A 19,900-nucleotide genomic window follows, 5' to 3' on the forward strand; every position below is an offset into this window, starting at 1 on the left:
TTCTAGAAAGAATCAGGATGCCAGAAAACATAGAACATTAAACTTTGAGTCAGGGATATCCTGGTTCAAATTCTGTCTCTGATATTTGCTAGCTATGTGACCATAGTCAAGCCATTTAATTACTATTTCCTTATCTACAAAATGGAAATAATAATACCTTTTCTACTCACTTCACAGAGTCATTATGATTCCAATGAGATAATATATGAAAAATGCTTTGAAAACATTAAAAGTGCCAAATGTATCAATTACTATAATTGTCAACTGATCAACAAATATTTATTTATCATATTTTCCAGGTACTGTGCTAACACTGGAGATACAAAGAATGTCAAAAACACAAAAATATTTCCTGTCCACAAGAAGCTTATATAGTAATTTGGGAGATAACATAAAAATAAATACAGAAATATAGGAAGGAAGGAAGGAAGGAAGGAAGGAAGGAAGGAAGGAAGGAAGGAAGGAAGGAAGGAAGGAAGGAAGGAAGGAAGGAAGGAAGGAAACCTTAGGGAGGCAAGGATCAATCAGTGGACTGAGTAGAACTGAAAAAGCTATAGAAGGCAGTATTTGATTGAGTCTTCCAAGAAGTCACATATGGAAAGAGATGGAGGTTAGAAGGGAGGAACAAGTGCAACTCCAAGGAGACAAAAGATGGAGTAGTGAGGAAAGAGTACCAAGTAGATCAGTATCATGATCATAGAATTGTTGAGCAGGGTAAGTAAAGTATAGAAAGGTGAAAGGAATTGGGTTGTCAAGGAATTCAAATTAAAAACAGGAAGTATTCTATCTGGTCCTGGAGATAATAGTGATGCACAGCAATTTATTAAAAAGGGAGGTAGGAAAGGGAGTAGAGTATAACATGATTTATTAAATTTATGCTTTAGGAAAATCATTTTGGCAGCTGTGTGGAAGATAGATTATTAGACAAGCAGGAGATTGCCATGCCCCTCAAATTGTCTCCTCACATCTATGTGAATTTGCTTACATCAACCCCCATGCTTGAAATGAACTTCCCTGTCCCTCCATTCTTCACCTGTTAAAATCAATCATTTCCTTCAAGCCTCAGCTTAATCACCACTTCCTCTGTGAATTCTTTCCCAGTTCTCCCAGCTGAAAGTGATCACTCCCTACTCAAGTTTCTTACAGCACCTCATCTGGACATCATCTTTGAACTTGCCGTATTCTGTTATGTGATTTTGTTATTTGTATATTTGTCTCCATTCCCCCACACACTCACACACTCATTTGATTGTGAGTTCCCTGAGCACAAGACCTGGGTCCCATTTTATTTGTACATCCCTAGCACATACCATGGTGTTCCATCAACCTAACAAATGTTTTTGGAATTACACAATTAAAATGGCCAGAGGCTAGCAATGTTGCCACAATTCAGACAGGTGAGCCCCTAGTGTTTTGATTTTTAAAATATTGTTTTTGTCATTCTCCTTTTCATGATGGGAAATTCTGTATTTTAGATGTTGTGGAGTTATAACTTTATGCATCCATGTGATGCTGAACTGCCTTTCCAATTGTTACTGTTAGTTTGCCTTTGCAAAAAAAAAAATTATATAGTTCTTTAAAAATATCTTTAAGATTTTGGGGCATGCCTTCAGCCACTTCCTTGGCTGAGTTCAGAAAAAGTAGGAGCCTAGAGTGAAGCATTCTGATTGCATGTACAATCATTTTTTCATTATCAGAACCTTAATGCTAGTTATGGACTGTGTAATAAATCATTATTGATACACAATCAATGCAGAATTCCAAAGTAGAGTAATATGACCTAAATTACATGTTGATGATTCTAAGTGACATGGAACATAGTGGTGGTAGACAGCTCTGGGCATTATTATGTATTCCAAAAACAATGGAATTCAATGCTCAGAATTTCTGCTCTGATTTTCCCCAGAGGTAGACTGGATTTGAGAAGGTATAAATGTGATCTCTCAATTTTTCCCTCCCATTAGAAGCCACTTATTTCTCTTCATCAAAGTCACTTACAAATCCTACTAATGTCACATAGGCATTATTGTTGGTGACAGTATATATCAAGGAACTACATTTATACCACTTATAGCATACAGGATGATGTACCATCTGAATTTAGACAAGTCATACTTTGCCTTCTACATTGTATGGAAACAGGGAATCAATTAATACATTTTTGGGGAGGGGGATATTTAATCAGTGTCTCTTGAAACCCTGGAGAGATGGAAGGGGAGGGTGGTTCTTTCAAGTACACAAATGTATAGATTAAAGAAAATTACTTCAGGGAAAAGAAACTATATTAAGTATGTTTAATTTAATTTTGATTTGATTTATATTTATTTAATGCCTATTATATGTCAGGCAAGACAATAAAGATATAAAGACCAAAATGAAGCAATCATAGACTTAGAATAGCAAAAAATGACTAGAAGTCATCTAATCCAAATCCATCATTTTAGAGATGAGGAAGATCAAAAAGATGAAGTCCTTTGCTCAAAGTCCTTGCCTTCAATGAGCTTAGAATATAAGCTATAATAGAATATAAGAATATAAAGTGCAGGAAGAAGGGGAAAAGAATAATATATAAATATCCTAAGTAATAGTTACTTGGACAATTAAGTAAATATAGGGCATATTCAAAGCAAGAAAGAGACAGAGTAAAAGACGGAGACAAAAAGAGAAGAAGGGACAGAGAGGAAGGGCCAGAGAAACAAGGAGAGACAAAGGTACAAAAAAAGAGAGAGAGACAAAGGTACAAAAAAAGAGAGAGAGACCAAGACAAAGAGAGAGCATCAATAAACAATATTTCCTCATATGATAGGATACTGTGCCAAGTGATGTTATAAAAAGAAATGCTAAAGACAATCCCTGTCCTCAAGAAACTCGCAATCTAGAGGCAAAAGACTATATATAAAGAGAATCTGAAAAGAGGGTGATGGAGAGCAACTTGTACCTGAAGCACGATAAAGTCCTGCACCTAGCTAGGAAGTGATGAGATCTCCACCCTATTCTCTTTTATTAAGTAGATTCTAGAAAAAGTTCTCTATCTCAGGGAGAAAAAGGCCCAAATGGCAGGAGTATTGAGGAGATGTGAATTTCAAAGTTAATTTATCTTGAAGAAAGATGAATTTCTAGAGACAATGATGAAATTTAGATCAGGTAAACAAAGTTTTCTCCCTCACATTAATGAATGAATCCTCAGTGTCACTATTAAGAATATCTGATATACTTTGAAAAGAGATAGAAGGATAATTTTCCCCCTTTCTGAGTGGAGCAATCTCATATGGTATCATTGTATCTTTTCCTACCTTAGTCACATATATCCAGATAGCATATCCCTGCATGAAGCTAATAGCCTCCTTCTATCCATGTAGTAATAAGCTATGATATCACTATGTGAATCTAACAATAGTCTCTTGAAAGCTTCTTAGACATGCCTATTTGAAGTTAGAAACTATTCTCCTCTATAAAACTAGCTCAAGGAAATATTAAAGGCTAGTAAAAAAAGAAAAAAGTTCTCTTCTCTTGCTTATGTCATGATAACAAGTTGGGTCAGACCAGAAAATCAATCAATCAGTAGACATTTATTAAGCTCCTACTATGTTTCAGACATTATGCTAAGGCAAAACTTATACCAAAAGTATCCAGTAAGTTGGGCAAAGAGCAGACTTCCAAACAGGGGAGCAAGACCAAAGATCATCTTCCAAGAAATGAGCATGTGAGAAGTGACAATAATGGTAATAATGATAAAAGTGACATAATAATGACATAATGGTTTTTAAAAAACACAACTGGATTAAGCTCTTGTTCTATTGCCAATGTAATTTTGGGCACATCATTTAATCTCTCTGATTCTAACTTTCTGCATTTAAAATAGAGACAATTATATTTTTATCATCCAACTTAATGAATTGCTGTGCTCAAAATGTATTATAAGACATAAATCATCATATAAATGTGAGCTATAACACAAGGACATATATCTAGCTACCTCAAAGTGAAAATCAGTTCAAAAGTAGAAGGGATAGATGAGGAATATATAACACTAGCAAAATGATCAGATTAAATCTAAAATCTACAGCAAATCTAGGAAGAAAGCAAATAGATAGTAGTCCAAATGGGAAAATTTTCAACATGGGAGCCAGCTGACATTAGGCATCATGTATTCAATAGTATGCATTGCATGGTTTAAAGACAGAAAATGCAACCTTTGGGGGATTTATGGAACTTAAAAGGCATTCAGTCATTGGTTGGACTGTTATAGAGAAACACAAATCTAATAACTAGACAAGGATGATACAAAACAGGGAACACACTTACTAAAATGCCTAGGAAAAAGGAGAAACAGCTGTAAAACTAAATTATTTGTGAGCTACTAAACAAGGATCCCATATACATAAGTGTGAAATTCATAACACTTACTTATTCTAGGGTAATCTCATCTCAAATATTCTATCCCATTGCCCCCATAAAGCAACAAAGTATTCTGGAAATTCCAACATTTTCCCAGATAATTCAATGAATCAAGTCAGAAAGTGTTCCACTATAAATGTACCTAAGTCACAATACATTGAGAATTAATAAAGAAGACTCACAAGCTAAAGAAACAAGCATATCCCTGAACTAAGTTAATAAATATTTATAAAGCACCTACTATATGCCAGAAACTAAGTGCTTAGAAGACAAAAAAGAAGCAAAAGATAGTCTCAGTCCTCAAGAAGTTAATAATCTAATTGAGGAGGCTACAAGCAAATATATATGTACAAACAAGCTATATACAAGAGAAATAGGGATTAGTTCCTATTTATATTCCTATAAAAGAAGGAAGGCATTACAATTAAGAGTGATTAAGAAGGGCTTTCTGTAGATGGTGGGGTTTTAGTTAAGACTTAATAGAAGCCAAAAACCAGGAAGGAGTGATGAGAAGAGAGAATTTTCCAGGTTTGGAAGACAGCCAAAGAAAATGCTATGCTTCTTGTTATCCATGTGACCTTGGTAAAAATCATTTGAGCTATTTAGTCCTTAGTTTCCTTATTTGTAAAATATGGGGATTACACTAGATGATCTGAAAAGGTTCATCTAGCTTTAAAACCTGTAATATCCTATAATTTCAGTTACTTGCAAAAATGTGTATTACCTAATTTTATGTAGCCATATGTTTATAGTATATGTTGAAAGAAATTGAACTTAAAAGTCAAACAGACCTGGATTAAAATTCTTTTCCAGAAAGTACTAGCTATGTAACCATGCTTTTCTCCTATAGAACATAAGGATCCTATAGTGCCAGTTGTTCACAGTTACTATGAGGACCAAATGAGAAAATGCACATAAAATTCTTTGCAAGATATAAAGCATTATATATGATGGATATCTATTATTATTGTATATGGTATGTCTGTCTGTGGTATGTAAAGCACAAATTGGCATAGGAGGGTCATTGAAAACCTGCCAGGTAGTCAGGTGATGACCATAATGAAAATTTCCAAGTACTTATATTTAGTTTGTTGAGGTTAAGTGACTTCTCCTTGGAAACATAGGTGGTTTGGAAGAATATTTGCAAATATTTTATAGAATTTTGTTCTTTCAGACTAAAAACAGTTCATTAAATTTATTAAATTATTTATTATTTATACTTTAGTAAAACTTTTCACAAATCAGAAAAAAGTCTAATCAGGTTATATATGATGATTTTTGATTTACAAAATATAGTTCTAAAGGCCCAACTTACTTCTGCTTGAAGTTCTAGAGTCTGGACTATCCGGGCTTAATCTAATGAGTAATGTCTTCCAGCTTCAAATGTTAAGTCATCACAGGAACTTAGGGCTGTATAGCTTACTATCATCAAAGTTCTTTCCTGAAAATGAGATGGTCCATTTTAAATTCTCTCTGTTCCACAAATAACTGACTGAGGATGAAAATTCTTTTCTACAGTTGTGAGCTTTCAAAAATAATACTAAAATATATTTAATTATATACACATTTTTGGACATGAATGATATGAGAATTTGTTTTGCTTGACTATGAATATTTATTACTGGGATTTTGTTTTTCCTTTTTTTAAGTGGTAGTCGGGTGTGGGAGGAAGAGAAAAATAAATGCTTAATTGGAAAATAAATTTAATTTTTAAAAATTATTTAAAGGAATATAAGGACTTGGAGAGAAAGAAGCCCAAGAAAATCTAATGTTAAACAAATAGAAGGGAAGAAAGAAGTGAAGACCTCTGGGAGTGTTCTCTTAACATTAGACTAATTTGAAATTGTTGAAAATGCTAGTTTTTCCAAGGCACATTTCTTTATGAAATAAAAACAATCCTGAAATATTTAATCATGACAGAGTAGGATGAAAAAACAGTGATGATAATGATGATGATCATGATTTTATATAGCTAAGCCTATATTTTAGTTCTATCATACTCTGAAAATATATTTATATTTTTAATGGAAAAGGTAATTTCATCAAAATTTTATCAACCAACTAATATGCATATATGGCATTGTTGTACATCTCATTCAAAAAAAAGAAACTATAACATATAAACTTTTTCAATTACATCAATACTTTTCAATGGGAGCAAAAGAAAAAATAGATACTGAGCTTATATCTGGAAAGAAAATACATGATGATATTTTCAAATATTTTGGTCTTTAGAAGGCAAAACACAGCTAATATAGTTATTAGAGAAAAAGTCATGGCACTGTATGTCAACAGATTCACTGTTAACTTTGATTTGTCAAAATTTAATGGGAAGAATATATTTAGAACAATTAATACCTTTACAGTATCCTAATGTATCCACTTTGCAATAATAAAATGAATAACAGATTTTTAAATTATCAAAAAATTTTATATAATATTCACAAAATATAGTTTCAATAATTTGAAGACAATTTTAGAAAGATTAATAATTCCTTGTAAAAAGGAAGAGGTCTGATAAATGTTCTTAGATAGGATTATGAACAGTTTGTTTTAATTATATATAAAAATTAAAATTTACAAAATTCTTGAACAAATAAGACACTTCATAGAGCAGTAGTAAAGCTTGGCAATATATGCCAATAAACCTATCAAATATAATTGCATTCCAGTATTTTCTTCAATAACCAAAATCAATTATTTTATCCACTTGTGCTATAGTTCACTGAATGATCAAAAAAATGACAATAGAATAGCAATTTGTCCTAATACCATTTCTTTATGAAGTCAATCTGATATCAAAGTGAGGAAAGGAAAATAATTATAATTATAATAGCTAGCATTTACATGGCACTTTCAGGATATATGTTTGCTCTCTCTTTATCCTTACAACAAACATATGAGATAAGTGCCATTATTGTCCCCAATTTACAGATGGGAGCACTGTGGCCAAGAGAGACTAGCTAATATTTATAAATCACTTTAAGTCTGCAAAGCACTTTATATATATTATCTTATTTGATCTTCACAACAACCCTGAGAGGTAGCTGTTTTTGCATACTCGTTCCAGATGAAGGAACTAGGGTACAGAGAGATAAACTGTTTTGGAATTGACTTGGTGACTTGACTTAGTCAAGATGTTGACTTGCATAGAGTCGCACAAACATTTAAATGTCTGAGTTAAGAATGAAGATTTTCTGAATTCATTTGTAGCAGATTTATCATACCCATCACACCCTATCCATCATACAACACTGTCTCTCAAGAGCTGTTTTTTGGATTTTGTAGAACTCTCAAGCTCTTCTCAGAATATTTTTGTGAAAGAGTGGAATAGGGAGGAGAATGAAAAATAATAAGGGAAAAGGAACACTAAAATCTAAAAAGCATAGACATATTTGTACTCATTTAAAAATTACATATACTTGAAAAGAAATCTAATCCAATTTCCTGTTTCATTCTCACTTCAACAATCAAGACAATTGTTTTCTAAAAGTGAATGTATATATATGAGCATTTTTTTAAAAAGTTTTTTTGGGTGCATCTTTTTTCTTTCCCTAAAGTCAGGAAGCTGCAGCTCACAATTATAAACTGATTCAGTTATGAAGAGAAGATTAAATTACTTTAAACTTTAAACCTGTGACAGTTTTTCAGGTCTCTAATTTTGTATTTTGTGCTTCCTACTCTGAAGAGTCACTGTTGACAAGCCATTGAATCAAAATACACTAGCCCATCAAAAGACCTTAGTTCCCTGTGCTGTTGCACCAAGCTAAGATTTTCCAATACCAGGGAAAGCATATCCCTCTCAGACTACCACTGGATGATTTTTACCCTTCAGTCTTCCCTCTCCAATCCTTCTCTAAATTCTCCTTTCTTTCTCTCTTCTTGTAATGGGCTGAAACTGAGCAGATGCACTTGGACAACCAAGCACTTAAGGCTAATTGCTTATTCTACAATACTCTATTAGCTTATGCTTGGAAAATGAGCTGCCCCACCATTCTGTGCTGGGTTGATCTGTTGGTGTATACAGAGAATTGTAGGAGGGGTGAGAGGGTGGAGTAAGACAAGCCAGAGTGACTTCTGGCAGGGGAAGGAAGAGCAGAAAGGTGGAGATTCTTGTGTCCATTCCTCTCACTTTGACAAAGAATAAAGATCAAGGACTTCTGCTTATCCTGACTCCGGCTGATTCTAAGGTATCCAGGGTGCTAACTCAGTCTTCACATCTTCCTTTCTCTTTTGCTATATTTATTTCTTTCAAATTCCATGTAAAAACATATTTTAATATTCTTTTTTTTTTAATTTTGAGTTCCAAAATCTCTCTGTCCCTCTTGCCCCTTCTATATCATTGAGAAGGCAGGCAATATGAAATAGATTATACACAAGCAATCACACAAAATATATTTCCATATTAGTCATGTTGTTTAAAAAAAGAAAAGAAAACATAAAATAAGAGGAAAAAAGAATTTCTTTAAAGTATGCTTCAATCTGCATTCAGACTCCATCAGTTCTGTTTCTGTAGGTGAATAGCATTTTTCAACATGAGATCTTCAGGATTATCTTAGCTTTCTTTATTTCAGAAAATGACTAAGTAATTCACGGTTGATCATCTTTACACTATTGGTGGCACTATATACAGTGTTCTACTGGTTCTGCTCACTTCACTCTGCATCAGATCATGTAAATTTTTCCAGGATTTTATATCTTCCTGCTCATTCTTTTTTTATAGCACAAGAGTGTTCCATCAAAATCATATATCACAACTTGGTCAGTTATTTCTCTTAATTGACATCCCCTCAATTTCTAATCCTTTGCTACTACAAAAAGCACCATTATAAATATTTTTTGCATGTCAGTGTTTCTCAGGTTTTTTTTTTTCTTTGATGTTTATGGAATACAGATCTAGTAGTGTTATTGCTGGGTCAAAGGTATGCACACTTTCATAACTCTTAGACCATGATTTCAAATTGTTCTCCAGGATGTTTGGAACAGTTTAGAGTTCCACCAAAAGTGCATTAGTGTCCCAATTTTCCCACATCACCACCAACATTTATCTTTTTTTGTCATATTACCTAATTTAATAGGTATACGGTGGTACCTAAAAGATGTTTTAATTTGCATTTCTTTGATCAATACTGATTCAGAGCCCTTTTTTATATAATTGGGAAAATAGCTTTGATTTCTTCATCTGAAAACTTCCTTTTCATAAACTTTGACCATTTATCAATTAGATAATGACTTTTATTCTTATAAATCTGACTCAGTTTTCTATATATTTGAAAAATGAGGCCTTTATCAGAGAAAGTTGATATAAAAACAATTTCTCCAATTTTCTGCTTCCCTTCTAATCATAACTGCATTAGTTTTCTTTGTGAAAAATCATTTTATTTTAATGTAATCAAAATTATTCATTTTACATCTCATAATTCTATTTCCTGTTTGGCCATAAATTCTTTCCCTAGCCACAGATCTGATGGATATACCATTCATGCTTCCCTAATTTGATTATGTTCTCACCTTTTATGTCTAAGTCATGTAGCCATTTTGGTATATGGTATAAATTGTTGATCTATACCTAGTTTCTTCTAATATGCTTTCCAGTTTTCCCAGCAGTTTTTGTCAAATAGTGAGTTCTTGTCTGAAAAGCTTGGATCTTTGGATTTATTAAACACAGGATCTCTATGGTCATTTACTACTACAGTGTGTACTTAATCTATTCCACTGATCCATCAATTTTAGCCAGTACCAGATTGTTTTGATGTTTACAGCTTCTTAAAATCATTTGAGATATGAGATGACTAGGCTTATTTCACATTTTTTCATTAATTCTCTTAATATTCTTTAGTTTCACATGACTTTTATTTTTTAATTCTATAAAATAATTTTTCATAGCTTGATAAAGCACTGGATTAATAGGTAGAATTGTCATTTTTGTTATATTAGCTCCAATTGTTTGGATCTATCTTTATTTGTTTGAAAAACATTTTATAATTGTGTTCATACAGTTACTAGGTTTGTCTTGGCAGTTAGGCTCCCAAATATTTTGTATTGTCTACCATTATTTTAAATGGAATTTATTTTCTATCTCTTGCTGATTGGCTTCATTGGTCAAATAAAGAAATGTCAATAATTTATGTGGGTTTATTTTATATTCCACAATTTTTCTAAAGTTAGTTATTTCGACTACTTTTTTTAGTTGATTCTAATAGGATTCTCCAAGTATACCATCGTATCATCTGGAAAGAAATTAGCTTTGCTTTTTCATTGCCTATTCTAATTGCTTTGGTTTTTTCTTTCTTTTATTATGATAGCTAGCATTGGGAAGCTCCTTCTAGCTTATTCCCATTACAGATAGTGCTTGGAAATGTTTTTAGAAACTTACTAGTTATTATTTTAAGGAAAACTCCATTTATTCCTAATGTTTTTAACGGGGATTTATTGTGGGGTTTTTTTCAAAAGCTTTTTCTTCACTTTTTGAGATTATGTTTTTTTTTTTTGTTTGTTTAATCATTGATATAGTCAATTATGCTGATAGTTTTCCTAATATTGAACTAGCTTTGCATTCCTGATATAAATCCCACCTGCTTATAATGAATGGTATTTGTGATATATTGCTATAATCTTGTTACTAGTATCTTATTTTAAAATTTTGCATAAATTGTTCATTAAAGAAATTGTTCTATAATTTTCTCTCTGTGTTTTTGCTTTTCCAAGTTTAGGTATCATTTTGTGTCATAAAAGGAATTTACCTATTCTTCCAAGTGACATATATTATTTGAATTAATTGTTCTTTAAATCTTTGGTAGAATTCACTCATGAACCCATTGGGTGCTGGTGATTTTTTTAGGAAGCTCATTGATAGCTTGTATATTTTTTTCTAACATAGGGTTATTTAAGTATTTTATTTTTTCTTCTGTTAATCCAAGAAATTTATATTTTTGTATATATTCATCCATTTCACTTAGCTTGTTAGATTTAGGGGCATATAATTAGCCAAAATAGTTCCTAATAATTCTTTTAATTTCCTCTTTATTGGTAGTGAATTCACTCTTTTAATTTTTGATACTGGTAATTTGATTTTCTTCTTTTTAATCCAATTATTCAATGGTTTATCATTTTTTTCCATACAAACCAACTTCTCATTTGTTTTATTAATTCAATAATTTCATTACTTTCAATTGTATTAATCTCATCTTGGATTTTCAGAATTTTCAATTTGGTGTTTAATTAGGGATTTTTAATGTGTTCTTTTTCTAATTTTATTAATTGGATGTCCAATTCATTAGCCTGCTTTTTTCCTTTTATTGATGTAAGCATTTAGAGATATAATTTTTTCCCTAGGTATTGTTTTGGCTGCATCACCTATATTTTGGTATGTTTTCTCATTGTCTTCATTCTCTTTAGTGAAAGTATTGATTATTTCCATAATTTGGGGGGGTTTTGACCCATTCATTCTTCAGTGCTGTTATTTAGTTTCCAATTGATTTTTAATCTATTTTCCCACAATTCTTTATTGAATGTTATTTTATTGCATTCTAATTTGAAAATAATGTATTTTATATTTCTGCTTTTCTATATTTTGTTATGTTATTTTTATACCCTAATACCTAGGCAATTTTTTGTAGATGCTTTATACTGCTGAGAAAAGGTATATTCCTTTCTTTTTCCATTGTTTTCTTCTGAGGTATAACTTATTTAACTGTAATATTATAGTATTATATTAACTATTATAACATTTAACATATCTAACTTTTCTAAAATTCTATTCATCTCCTTAACTTTCTTGGAGAGGTTTTTTTTTTCCTTATATTTATCTAGTTCTGAAAGGGAAAAGTTGAAATCCCCAGTAATATAGTTTTATTGCCTATTTCTTCCTATAACTCATTTAACTTTTCCTTTTAAGAATCTGGAAGCTGAGGACAGCTAGGTGGTGCAGTGAGAGCACCATCTCTCACTCTTTTTGTTGTTCTTCATTTGCATTTTGTTTTCTTATTCATTTTCTTTCCTTTTGATCTGATCTTTCTTGTGCAGCAAGATAATCATACAAATATATTTACATATATTGGATTTAACATGTGTTTTAACATATATAATATATGTTGAATTACTTGCCATCTAAGGGAGGAGGTGGGGAGGGGTAAGGAGGGGGAAATTTGGAACACAAGGCTATGCAAGGATCAGTGTTGAAAAATTATCTGTGCATATGTTTTGAAAATAAAAAGCTTTAATAATTTAAAAAAATTAAGAAAGAATATGGATGCTATAACATTTAGTGCCATACCTCATTGCCATTCACAAAAATGTAATTTCTTTAGATATCTCTTTTAGTGGAATCTATTTTTGTTTTTGCTTTGCCTGAAATCATGATTTCTACCTCTGCTTTTTTTTTCAGTTGAAGTATAATAGGTTCTGATCAGCTCTTTACCTTTATTCTATTTGAATGTCTTTGCATCAAATGTTTCTTGCAAACAGTATATTGTAGAGTTCTACTTTTTAATACTAATCTGCTATCTGCTTCCATTTTATGAATATTTTCATCATTATGAATATTTTATGAATAATTTCATCATTATGAAATTTTTCATTAAATTCACAGTTATGACTAGTAACTGTGTATTTCCTTCCATTCTATTTTCTCATATCTATACTGTCTCTTTTTTATCCTATTCTTCTTCAAAAGTTTATTTTGCTTCTGACCACTATCTCCCTTAACCTGCTCTACCTTCTATCAGTAGTCTCCCTTTTCTCATTCACTTCCTCTCCTACTTGACTGTAGGGTAAGTTAAGATTTCTGTATCCAGCTGATTGTATATGTTATCCCTTCTTTAAATGAGTTCCAAAGAGTATTATGGGCCAGAATTCTGAATTTGAAATAAGGATTCTTACAAAGTGCTAACTCAGTGGAATTAATAGAGAAAGACAATGGTTATTTAGGATGGTGCTTAACAGTTCTCTAGTTCAGTACATGTACTTAGTATTAAATATAGTTCCACAAGATTCACACCTATGATAAGAGAGCATATAATCTCAGACAAACTCTGCCAGAATGAGAACTAGGGGAGAAGTGGTGGCAGGCTCTCCTCCTTCAATTCTCCACTGAAATCAAGATCCAGAAGGCCTCCAGAAAACTAGCTGAGCCCCAAGTGAAGAAGATAGGACTTTGAAGGAAACAATCAAGGATTTGAACTTTAACCTCTGGCTATACTTGTGGTGATTACTGAACTGAAACAAAGGCTGCCTCCAGAGACCCCAAGAAAACCTCAACAGAGAACATTATGTTTTCAAGAGAATATTACAAAAGAGAATAAGGTTCCCATGTTGCCTGCCACTTTCTGATCTTCCCCTCCATTGTAAAAGCTCTTTTGAACATCTTTAATATGAAATAATTTGCCCCATTCCACCTTTCCCATTCTCTTTCTTCCAGTGAATCTCTCCTCATGCCTTAATTTTATTTTATTTATATCATCCCATCATAGTCCACTCACATCTAAGCCTTCTGTGTATGTATACTCCTTCTAACTTTCCTAATGATTAAGTTTTTAGGAGTTATAAGTATCATCTTCCCATGTAGAAAGTAAACAGTTTGGTTTTAATGAATCATTTATAGTTTCTTTTTCCTTTTTATGCTTCTCTTGTATCGTCTGTCTAAATGTCTAATTTTTTATTCAGTTGCTATCTTCTAATCAAGAATGTGTGAAAATCCTTTATTTCATTAAATATGCATTTTTTACCTTGAAAAATTATACTCAGTTTTGCTGGATAGGTTATTCTTGGTGGTTATCCTAGTTCTTTTGTGCTCATGAACATCATATTCCAAGTTTTCCAATCCATTTAACAGGAAAGCTTCTAGACACTGTGAAATCCTGACTGTGGTTTGATGATATTTGAATTTTTTTCTTACTGCTTATAATATTTTCACCTTTACTTGAGAGCTCTAGAATTTAGCTACAATATTTTTTTGGGGGGACGGGGGGAAGGTGTATTATGGGATCTCTTTCAGAAACTGATCTGTGTATCCTTTCAATTTCTATTTGACCCTCTAATTCTAATAGTAATTTTGCCTGATAATTTCTTGAAGAAAATTATGTCAAGGCTCTTTTGTTTTGATCATAGCTTTCAGAGAGTCCAATAGTTCTTAGATTTTCTCTCCTTAGTCTATTTTCCAGTTCAGTTGTTTTTCCAATGAGACATTTCATATTTTCTTCTAATTTTTCATTCTTTAATTTTCTTTGTTTATTTCTTGACATTTTATAGAATTAGTTTCCTGATTCTAATTTTTGAGGAATTATTGTCTTCAGTGAAATTGTGTACATTTTTTTCCATTTGGTCTATTCTACTTTTTAAATTCTTCTCTTGTAAACGGACTTCCGGCCAAGATGGCAGAGAGGATGCACACATCTGCTCAAACTCCATGTTTTCTTTCAGAATGATTTATTTCATAACAAGCCTCAGAATTACTGCTTGACTGAAAAAAACCACAAATAATTACCAAGAGAAGATATCCTCAAAACTCGCCAGAAAAAGTCTGTTTTTGATCATGGGCGGGGATGGTTAGATTGGGCACAGACTGAAGGCAGGCAGTGGCAGCACAGCAGACAGAGTAAGGCAGGTAGCTCACAGCTGAGCAGACCAGAGTGGGGTGGGGTGTGATCTCAGCCGTTTCTGTGAAGAGAGCTTTAACACAGTGTTGGCTACTTTACCCTGGCAGCAAGCCAAGCAGAGAAGCTAAAAACATAGGGGGTGAAGACTATAAACCTGAAAAGCTAGAGTCTCTTGGGATTTGGCCACCCATCCACAGTGTCTCAGCATGCTCTCAGAGTCTCAAAGTGCAGATGCATTGCAGCTATTGCTGTCCTCCTAGTTCCTCACTGCTGCCCCATGCAGTCTGTAGAGGAAGCTCAGTAATACCATCCATCTCTCCCCCCCACTCCTCCCCAAAAAAGCAGACCATTTGTTTTTCTTGTTAGGTTGTTGTTTTTTTTTTTTTTTTTTTTTTTTTTTTTACTTTTCTTTGACAAATGAGCAAAAAAATTAAAGCACACTCTAACTATTGATAGCTTCTATATGGATAGAGAGCAGACTTTAAACTGTGAGGAGACTAAAAACAGACTGTTTCCAGATGAATCCCCAAAGGGTGATATGATCTGGTCCTCAGCACATAAGACTCACATAGAAGAAATTTTAAAAACTCTCACAAGAGAGCAAGAAGAAAAATGGAGAAAGGAAAGGAAAGCTTGGCAAGAGGGTCTGGATAAGTCATCCCACTCATTTAAAGATAGAGTGGATAAAGGAATCAAATCCTTGAAAAACAGAATTAGTGAATTGGAAAAAGAAAATAGCTCTTTAAAAAAATAAAATTGGCAAAATAGAAAAAAATTCCATAGAACAAAACAATTCACTTAAAGACTCAATTGGACAATTAGAAAAAGATATAAAAAAGTGAGTGAAGACAATACTTCATTGAAAATCAGAATCAAACAAATGTAATTGAATGACTCGAGGAGACACCAAAAATCAGTCAAGCAAAACCAGAAAAATGAAACAATGGAAAAAATGTCAAATACCTTCTTGGGAAAACAACAAACCTGGAAAATAGATCTAGGAGAGACAATCTGAGATTGGACTCCCTGAAAAACATGATGAAAAAAAGAACCTGGACACAATTTTCCAGGAAATTATCAAAGAGAACTGCCCAGAAGTTATAGAAACGGAGGGTAAAATAGAAATTGAAAGAATTCATCCAAACCTCGAAAGGGACCCAAAATCAAACACCAAAATATAGTGGCCAAACCGGGAACTATCAGATGAAGGAAAAAAATGGGCTGCTAGAAAAAACAATTCAAAAAGAGGGCCATAATAAGGATTACTCAAGACCAGCTCCAAATTAAGGATAAGGGCCTGGAATATATTATTCCAAAAGGCTAAGGAACCTTATGCAACAAAAAAACACCCACCAAAATACAGCATTTTCCAAGAAAGAAGATGGACATTCAACAAAATTAGTGAATTTCATGCATTTTTGATGAAAATAATGGAATTAGACAAAAAGTTTGATCTACAAATATAGAACTCAAAAGAAACCTAAAAAGATAAAAAGAAATCTTGGGAACTATATTTCTGCTATAAAGATATCTAAAGAACATGTGTATACTTTGTTCTAGAAACTAGAGGTGGAAAGGAAATTGTACCAGAAAAGGAAAGTAGGGTCATCTCATGAAAGTCAAGGAAACCCAATATGAGAGAAAGAATGGAGGGATGAACATAGTATTACCTTACTGCCATCAAAGGCTTAAAGAAAAATGATAGACATATTTGATTTATTGTGAAACTTCTCCCACCTCATTGAAAATGGGAGGGGAAAACTGAAAAGGGAAGGAGTAAGCTAAGCAGAAGGGAATACAGAAATTGTGAGGAAAGGGGGTAAGATAGGGGGTGGAACTCTAAGATGAGGGATGGATACTAAAAAGGGAGGGCTGTGAGAAGCAAGTGGTGCTCACAAGTTTAATACTGGGGAGGGGGATAAGGGAGAAGGAAAGGAGAAAAGCATAAGCATGGGTTAACAAGATGGCAAGTAATACAGAATTGGTAATTTTAACCATAAATGTGAATGGGGTAAACTCCCCCATGAAGAGGAAGTGGTTAGCAGAATGGATTAAAAGCCAGAATCCACAATATGTTGTTTACAGGAAACACACGTGAAGCGGGGATACATACAGAGTAAAGGTGGTTGGAGCAGAATCTACTATATTCAGGTGAAGTAAAAACAGGGTATCCATCCTGATCTCGATCAAAAGCAAAAACGTCTTTAAAAAGATAGAAGGGGCACTATATCTTATAAAGGGTAGCATGATAATGAAGCAATATCAGTATTAAACATATATACTAACTGGTGAGCATTTAAATTTTAAAAGAAATTAAGAGAGCTGCAAAAGAAATAGACACCAAAACTATAATAGTGGGAGATCTCAACCTTGCACTCTTAAATTAGATAAATCAAACCACAAAATAAATAAAAAGAAGTCAAAGAGGTAAATAGAATATTAGAAAGTTAATTGTAGATCTTTAGAAAACTAAATGGAGAGAAAGGGGGAACTTCCTTTAAAGTTCATGGAACTTATACAAAAATTGACCATATATTAGGACATAAATACCTCAAACTCAAATGCAGTAAGGCAGAAATAGTAAATGCATCCTTTTCAGATCATGATGAAATGAAAATTACATTCAATAAAAATCCAGGAGAAAATAGACCAAAAATAATTGGAAGCTAAATAATCTCATACTAAAGGATGATTGGGTGAAACAGAAAATCACAGACATAATTAATAACTTCACCCAAGAAAATGACAATAATGAGACATCATACCAAAATGTGTGGGATGCAGCCAAAGTGGTAATAAGGGAAATTTTATCTCTAGAGGTCTACTTGCATAAAATAGAAAAAGAGAAGGTTAATGAATTGGGCTTGCAACTAAAAATGCTGGAAAAGGAACAAATTTCAAAACTTCAGTCAAACACTAAACTTGAAATTCTAAAAATAAAAGGAGAGATCAATAAAATTGAAAGTAAAACAACTATTGAATTAATTAATAAAACTAAGAGTTGGTTCTATGAAAAAAACCAACAAAATAGACAAACCCTTACTAAATCTGATTTTAAAAAGGAAAGAAGAAAATCAAATTGTTAGTCTTAAAAATGAAAAGGGAAAACTCACCACTAACAAAGAGGAAATTAGAGCAATAATTAGGAGTTACTTTGCCCAACTTTATGCCAATAAATTCGATAACTTAAATGAAATGGAAAAATATTTACAAAATTAAGCTTGTCCAGACTAACAGGTAAAAAGTTAGTCTAAAAGTCCCATTTTAGAAAAAAGAAATAAAACAAATATTAACCAACTCTAAGAAAAATCCCCAACCAGATGGTTTACATGAATTTACCAAACATTTAAAGAACAATTACTCAATGCTTATAAACTATGTGAAAAAATAGGGATTGAAGGAGTCCTACCAAGTTCCTTTTATGACATGGACATGGTACTGATACCTAAACCAGGTATGTTGAAAATAGAGAAAGAAAATTATAGACCAATCTCCCTAATGAATATTGATGCTAAAATCTTAAATAAAATATTAGCAAAAAGATTACAGAAAATCATCCCCAGGATAATACACTATGACCAATCTACTGGTCATCCTGACATTTAGGGGAGGGGGTGGGGGGGTAAGAGGTGAAAAATTGGAACAAGAGGTTTGGCAATTGTTAATGCTGTAAAGTTACCCATGTATATATCCTGTAAATAAAAGGCTATTAAATTAAAAAAAAAAAAAAAAAAAAAATACACTATGACCAAGTAGGATTTATACCAGGAATGCAGGGCTGGTTCAGTGTTAGGAAAACTATTAGCATAATTGACTATATCAATAACCAAATTAACAAAAACCATATGATCATCTCAATAGACACTGAAAAAGCATTTGATAAAATCCAACATCCATTCCTAATAAAAACACTTGAGAGGATAGGAATAAATGGACTCAACATCCATTCCTAATAAAAACACTTGAGAGGATAGGAATAAATGGACTTTTCCTTAAAATAGTCAGGAGCATATATTTAAAACCATCAGTAAGCATCATATGTAATGGGGATAAACTGGAACCTTTCCCAGTAAGATCAGGAGTGAAAGAAGGTTGCCCACTATCACCATTATTATTCAATATTGTATTAGAAATGCTAGCCTCGGCAATAAGAGTCAAGCAAGAGATTAAAGGAATTAGAGTGGGTAATGAGGAAACCAAACTATCACTCTTTGCAGATGATATGATGGTATACTTAGAGAACCCCAGAAATTCTATTAAAAAGCTATTAGAAATAATTCATAACTTTAGCAAAGTTGCAGGATAAAAAATAAATCCCCATAAATGCTCAGCATTTTTATACATCAACAACAAAATCCAACGGCAAGAGATACAAAAAGAAATTCCATTCAAATAACAGTCGATAGCATAAAATATTTGGGAATCTATCTACCAAAGGAAAGTCAGGAATTATATGAGCAAAATTATAAAACACTTTCCATGCAAATAAAGTTAGATTTAAATAATTAGAAAAATATTAAGTGCTCTTGGATAGGCCAAGCACATATAATAAAGATGACAATACTCCCTAAACTAATCTATTTATTTAGTGCCATACCAATCAGATTCCCAAGAAACTATTTTAATGACCTAGAAAAAATAATAACAAAATGCATATGGAAGAACAAAAGGTCAAGACTTTCAAGGGAACTAATGAAAAAAAAAAAATGAAGGTGGTCTAGGTGTACCAGATCTAAAACTATATTATAAAGCAGTGGTCACCAAAAACATTTGGTAATGGCTAAGAAATAGACTGGTTGATCAGTGGAATAGGTTAGGTTCTCAAGACAAAATAGTCAACTATAGCAATCTAGTGTTTGACAAACCCAAAGGTCCCAACTTTTGGGATAAGAATTCATTATTTGACA

The sequence above is a fragment of the Sarcophilus harrisii genome, chromosome 4 (genome assembly GCF_902635505.1).
Source record: "Sarcophilus harrisii chromosome 4, mSarHar1.11, whole genome shotgun sequence".
NCBI lineage: Eukaryota > Metazoa > Chordata > Mammalia > Dasyuromorphia > Dasyuridae > Sarcophilus > Sarcophilus harrisii.